The sequence below is a fragment of the Echinops telfairi genome, unplaced genomic scaffold (genome assembly GCF_000313985.2).
Source record: "Echinops telfairi isolate 266 unplaced genomic scaffold, ASM31398v2 ScPeMD7_7469;HRSCAF=8507_0, whole genome shotgun sequence".
NCBI classification, from domain to species: domain Eukaryota; kingdom Metazoa; phylum Chordata; class Mammalia; order Afrosoricida; family Tenrecidae; genus Echinops; species Echinops telfairi.
Genome location: NW_022111372.1, coordinates 82113549 through 82119548, shown reverse-complemented (window position 1 = coordinate 82119548; position 6000 = coordinate 82113549).

Below are 6000 nucleotides of genomic sequence, written 5' to 3'. Positions count from 1 at the left end.
CCTTCAAAGTACTCTCCAGTACACTTAAGTCATTTGTCAAATCTGCGATTCCATTCTTAGGAGCATTTTTCAAACTCATCTGCTTGGATGGCTGACAGCACCTCCCTCATTTTTTCCTTCACCTCTCCTATGTCATCAAACCTCTGTCCTTTCATGTCCCTCTTCTTTTGCAGTAACAAAAAGAATTTGCATGGAGTGAGGTCAAGTGAGTCAGTTTCATAGGGCAAGAGACATGCTGCTTGGTGCCCAAAACTGGTGCACTGAGATGTCTGTGTGAGCGGGTGCATTGTCTTGGTGACAAAACCATTTCCCCATCGGCCACAAGTCAGGCCTTTTTTATTCAGACACTGTTATGTAATCTTTTCAGCACCTCTACACAGAAAGCTTGATCAAGTCTGACCTGGTGGAATGGACTCCAAATGCACTGTCCCCCTCACAGCACATCCAGTTTTTTTGGGGAACCCCTTCGTATACACAGTAAAAAATGCACTAAAAGGAGTGCTCGTGGGTCCACTATAGTACATTAAATGAGGATGTAGGCTCACCTGACCACCCAATTTTCCAAGAAAACTAGACCACCCCTCGGGTCAGGCAGAGTCTCAGCAGGCAGGAAGGTGAAGGGGCAGAGAGAGAGAGGAGGGGTGCCCAGTGTTGCTTTAATAAGAAGGTCAACCCCTCCCCCAAGGAGGCAGCACCCCTACAAAAGTGCAAGTTGACCTATAATCTACAATGTAACTGCCCAGCGAGGTTCCATCCCCTCTGGTCCCAGAGAAAAAAGCGCTGTGAGGAGTGCAGAGAAGTGCTTTCCACCGCATGCGTGGCTCATTCCGTCCAGGCGAAGGCGGCGGGCAGGCTCCAGTGAGGCTGGGCTCTGTGGATTGTAGGGGCTTCTCGTCATAAAGTGGGGGAGAGTCTCCATGCCCAGAACACGTGTAAATTTCAGGAGGCTCAAGGGGCTCCGTGTGGCCAGGCCTTGGGTTGGGTGGGGAGTAAGAGGACAGAAAGAGACCCCGAAGATCTGGCTGAGATGTTTTTGCTTTATCCTGGAGCTCATGGAGAGGGACACTACCAGATTGGCGTCACATAAGTCACTCTGGGGGCTCAAATGGAGGACAGACAGAACGTGCTGACTAGGAGCCCCCAACAACCTCCTGAAAGGTCTCTCCAGAGAGCTGGTGAGTATCCAGAGGCACCTTAGTCTAGGAAGGCTGCTGCCAGAGGAGGTCAAGTTCAAGCCCAGCCCACACTGAGCTTCGCCCGATATAATATAGTAACTATGGTCGGCCAGTTGGCAGAATGGACTTGGGGTAGGTGGAGAGGAGTTTCCCCAACTCTCAGCCTGGGAGGTGCAGCTAGCAGCCGGCAGTGTGGTGGGTACCAGGGCCTCGGGATACAGCACATGTTTGTTTTTTTTAAAGTTGCAATACCTTGTAAACTATGGCTCTGGATGGGATCCAAGGACAGTAGCGAGGACTGGCCTCCATCACGCTTCTTAAAGAAGCAGCTGCAGCGGGAGCATGGGTTGGTAACCTGGAATGCTGCCAGGAGCTGGCTTTCAGGCAGGGCTTGGGAGCAGGACAAACCTGCAAGGTGGGTCAAGTTTCCAGAACAGCCCCCCTCCCCCACCTCCCCTTCTCAGAATCTCCTTCTTCAAGGCACTGGAGGAGATCAGTCATCTTCTGAGTTGTCTTGGAAAGTCAGGGAAGTGGAGCTCAGCTCCGGGGGAGGAAAAAAGACCTTCCCACTGGTCACAGACTCTGGGGCCTGGCTCGACCACCGGGTGAGTTTCCCGTTGTGGGAGGGACACTTGGCAGAGGCCAATTTTGGCACAAAACATTGGCGAAGGCATGCCGCGTCTGCTGAGGGAAGGGGAACTTCACATCCATTTTGATCGGGGCTGTAAGGGCTCTTTTTGGAGGCCCCTTTTCAGAGGCAGAAGTTAGTCCTTGAAGGAATGAAGTCAGGCATACTGGGGACTTCATTTGGGCTCAGTCTGCTGTTGGTCTTCAGTGTGGCCCTGGGCAAGTGCCACGCAGCCCTGTCTCCTGTCTCTCAGCCTACACACCGCCCAGTGGTTGGCGTTGAATTAAAAACAGAAAACGAAAAACAAACTCACTGCCATGAAGTCGATTCTGACTCATGGGGACCCTGTGAGCACAGGTAGAACTGCCTTGAGGGTTTCCGAGCCTGAACCTAAGGGAGTAGCAAGCTAGGAAGCTCTGTCTTGAGTAGGCTCTAGCTAAGCCATGTTGAGCACATGAGTGAACTCACTGGGTTGAGTCCAATGTTGGATTAGGATCTGAGATTTTCAGAGGAAACATGAACCTCCTGAAATTACATTCTCAATTGTGTGTGATTAAGTAACCCTCCCCCCGCCCCCCACCCCAGAGTGGCTATCAATTAAATCGCCATCACTAATTACAGCGTTATCACGTTTAGTGTGCGGGACCCCAGGAGTGCCTTTGGCTACTATTTCTTTCAGGTTTCTGGGGTGGCCTTCTGAGGTTCCTGCTTCTCAACGCTGAGAGAATTCCCGTGGCGGAAGCACTTGTGTAAATCCAAGTCACTTGTATGAGGGAAGGGAAAGTTTTAGGAATTACAGTCTCAGATAGTACACGCTGTCTCTGGACCGCGTACAAGGCCGCCGCACAGGGGACCACACAAGAGTTCGAGACTGAAGATGGCCACTTCAGGGGGTGGAAAAACTCACGTGGAAGGAGTCTTGGAATGAGAGTGGGGAATCAGAGAGCGAATGCCATTGGCCCCTGCATTTTTATCCCTCCTACCCTAATTGAGGGGTCGTGGTTGAGGGTACCAGCCATTCTAAGTGGCTAAGTTTGGGCGCACTTGTGCCCAGTGCTGCGTGTGCATGTCCAGGTTGACCTCCACCTGCGTCTAGGTGACCTTGGTCTGAGCATCCCCAGCTTTGAGTCGTTCCCATAGGTGTCTACTGTGTGCCTGATTTCTTTCCAACCCTTTATTGGGGCACGCACGGCCAGCTAATTTTGGTTTAGGGTTGGCGTTGGTTGGAGACAGCCCCCTCTATCCCTAACCTTCCCTCTTTCCCACAAAGGAGGAACTCAGATTTCCGGAGTCCAAGTTGCTTGCTCAGACTCACAGTCAGGGATTGGAACCCGAGTTTAAGGGAATCTACATCCTGGTCTAGAAGGCATCATGATAAATCACCCCACTTTCTCAAATGGGTTTGTGGGCTCAACAGACGAAGATGAAGCGCTCTCTGCTTTTCCCGTGTGATTGTAGACAGAGGGGGAAAAGGCGGGTAGAGGCACGGGACAAAGCTAGTCCGCCAGAACTGGACAGCACCCACTCTGTAGTGGGTCCTTTGAGTGGGTCCCCGAGCCCCCAGAAAGGATAATTCAGGGGGCAGGCAGGACGCGCAGTTGAAAGAGGAGCCCCGGAGGGGGAGGGGGCTACCTCCTCCCCCGCCCCGCTGCGGCCAGCTCACCCTGTCGCCTGATGTCTAAATAAGGCTTAGAGGCACGCTCTAGGCGGCTAAAAATAAACTCCCCGCCCCTCCCCGCTTCTGCCCTTGGACTTTGGCGACCTCCCCAGCCCCACCGGGCTCCCCTTGCCTGGGCCAGCTCCCTGGAGCGCGCCCCCATCGCGTGCTAGGAGGAATCGCGTGTCTCAGGGATGCGGGGGTCCCAGTGCAGTCCCCTGCAACAAGGGGAGGCCTGAAGTCAGGACTCTTGGTCCTCCTCTGGGCAACACCCTAACAAAATCGGTCCAGTTTTTCTCTTCTCTGAACCCCAGTCTCCCCGCTCATAGAAGGAGGTGCTGGAATCACGTGGTGAAACTCTGACATTAAAAAAAAAGTGTGTGTGTGCGCGCGCGCGCGCGCGCAGAGATGTCTAACACCCTGTTTGGAAACACTGGCATTTTTTGAATGAAGTTCATGAGGATTCCTTAGAGTGCGTCTGTCCCGCGGATCCACTTTTATCTCATAAAGTCTTTTCTAAAAGTCTCTGAATTCACATACAAATCTGGATCCCTAATTTCTCTTGAAAAATCAAATCTGGCCACCCTGGGCCAGCATAGGAGGCTGGCAAGTGAGTGGGAGTTGAGTAGCGGATGCCCCCTGCTGACAGGACGTGCGCACTACAGGTGGTGCCCGCCACTCCACAGTAAGGTTTCCGCTCAGCCAGGCCTGCAAGGCAGGTGTGGCTCCTGGGGTGGCTGCCTCGACTTCTCTGAGTGCAGGTAGGTCCTGCATCCCAGAACCCAGGGTGGCTTTTCTCTGTTCATTCACTGAAGGCGTGAATGGGACGGCTTAACTGAAAAGGACCGGTGTTGTGAGGCTGAAATATGCTCCCTCATCCTAAGAAGGGACACTAGGCACACACCCCCTTATTCCTAGCTGGGGGTCATCAAGACAGTGAAGATCCTCTGTGTGGGCTGCTTACCTCAAGGCTGTTTGTTGGGGCAGATGGCACAGTCCTGCTCTGTAACACCTGGGCTTTGCCTTGAGCAAGGGACCTCGACTTGAGGCAGCTAACAACCACGGAAGACCAAAGAAAATGGCTACATTTGAACTATGGTCTTGGGCGAAGAATAGTCAAAGTACCATGGACTGCCAAAAGAGCAAAGAGACCTGTCTTAGAAGAAGGACAGTCAGAGTGCTCCTTCGAGGCAAGGATGGTGAGACTTCATCTCATGGACTTTTAGACATGTCATCAGGGCAACCCGTCCCTGCAGAACGACCTCGTGTTTGTGAAAGTGCAAGGGCAGCAGAAACAGAGGAAGGCCCTCAAGGAGATGGACGGCCAGAGTGGCGGCCACCGTGGGCTCAGACAGAAGCACAATCGTGAGGATGGCGCAGGACTGGGCAGCGTTTCATTCCGTTGTGCACGGGATGGCTGTGGTTGGAACCGATCCGCTGGCATCTGGCAACAACAGCATACAACAGTGAGAGCCATTGCCTGGGCTTCCTGCAAAACCTTGGCTGGAAAATTACTGGCAGAAGCACACAAGATCTCAAATAATTATTGAGAGCCCTTCTGGAGGGCAACAGAGGGCAAGGAAGGAAGGGTGGGGAGGAGGAGCATGTAGGGGAGCGAGGATAACACAGAAGTGTCCGGAGACCAGGGCTCTGGTCAGTTAGCCAGCACGCACCCAGCTCCTTAGGAGCTGGGCACTTCACGGAGTTGAGAAGACTGAGCTCAGACTGGCTCGCAGGCATCATGCAGTGTGCCCCACCTTGATGTACAAACGGGTGATAGGTGGTATTTAGGAGAACCTGGGAAGAGGAGAGACTTTGTCCTAAGTGCCCAGTTTCAGTGAGGACGGAGGAGGAGAATGTTCACCAGCTGTCTTCCTTGGGAGTCATAGTGACTCCATTTGTAGCCCTGGTTGTGTAATGGTTATGCACTGAGCTGTGATCTGCATGGTCAGCAGTTGGGGACCACCAGCAGCTCCTTGGGAGAAAGCCTGGTCTATCTACTCTGTGTCAATGGTTACAGTCTGGGAAACCCACAGGGGGCACTATGAGTCAACACTGTATCTCACTCACAGTGAAGAAAGTCAAGTCCACACTAGACCTTTGCTACCCAAACTCGGGTTCAAAGATCAGCAGCATTGGTCTCATCAGGAGTTTAGGAAAAAGGCAAATATTTGCTCCACCCCAGAACTCCAGAGTCAGAAGGCACATTTTAACAAAGTCCAAGAGGTTTTCCAGGAGCCCTGCAGCATGGTTGTTACTTGTTGGGCTGCTAACCACAATGTCTGAAGTTTGAGTCCACCAGCCACTCTGTGGGAGAGCGATTATTTCAGAAACGCACTTGGGCAGTTCTACCCTGCCCTGTCGCGTCGCCGTGCAGCGGCATCAGCCCATGGCCGCGAGTGGGAACATGTTTGCAGGCACATTACATACACCCTGAGGAGGTGCTGCTTTACAGGCCCAAACTCCAAATCACATCCATGGCACCATCAGGGCTCCCTTTCCATGGCAGTGGCTCTCAGTGTTGGTTTCAGACCACAGAG